The sequence below is a fragment of the Gavialis gangeticus genome, unplaced genomic scaffold, assembly GCF_001723915.1.
Source record: "Gavialis gangeticus isolate Ggan-Ray unplaced genomic scaffold, GavGan_comp1, whole genome shotgun sequence".
Classification (NCBI taxonomy): domain Eukaryota; kingdom Metazoa; phylum Chordata; order Crocodylia; family Gavialidae; genus Gavialis; species Gavialis gangeticus.
In genome coordinates, this window is record NW_017729032.1 from 255,402,588 (window position 1) to 255,402,902 (window position 315).

Here is a 315-nt window from a genome sequence, read left to right on the forward strand (position 1 = left end):
CCAAACTTCTATTCTGTTATGGGTATAGACCGATTTCCAATCACTTGAATTGGAAAAAGTGTAATGTTTCTAGCTGACCTAAATGGCTTCCTAGAGTTTTACAGCAAAGACAGGAAGGAAGGTCTGGATTTTCTCTTACATTGAAAGCTATGAAAGAGTGGACAACCCTCCACTGCCTTCCAAAAAAAAAAAAAAGAATAAGAAAAAAAGAACCAAGTACAACATATATAAGCAAGCTTACATATGATAAAGTGGTATTTTTTTCACTTTACATCTGTAGAGTATACCCACAGATAATGAAGTCAATTTATCATT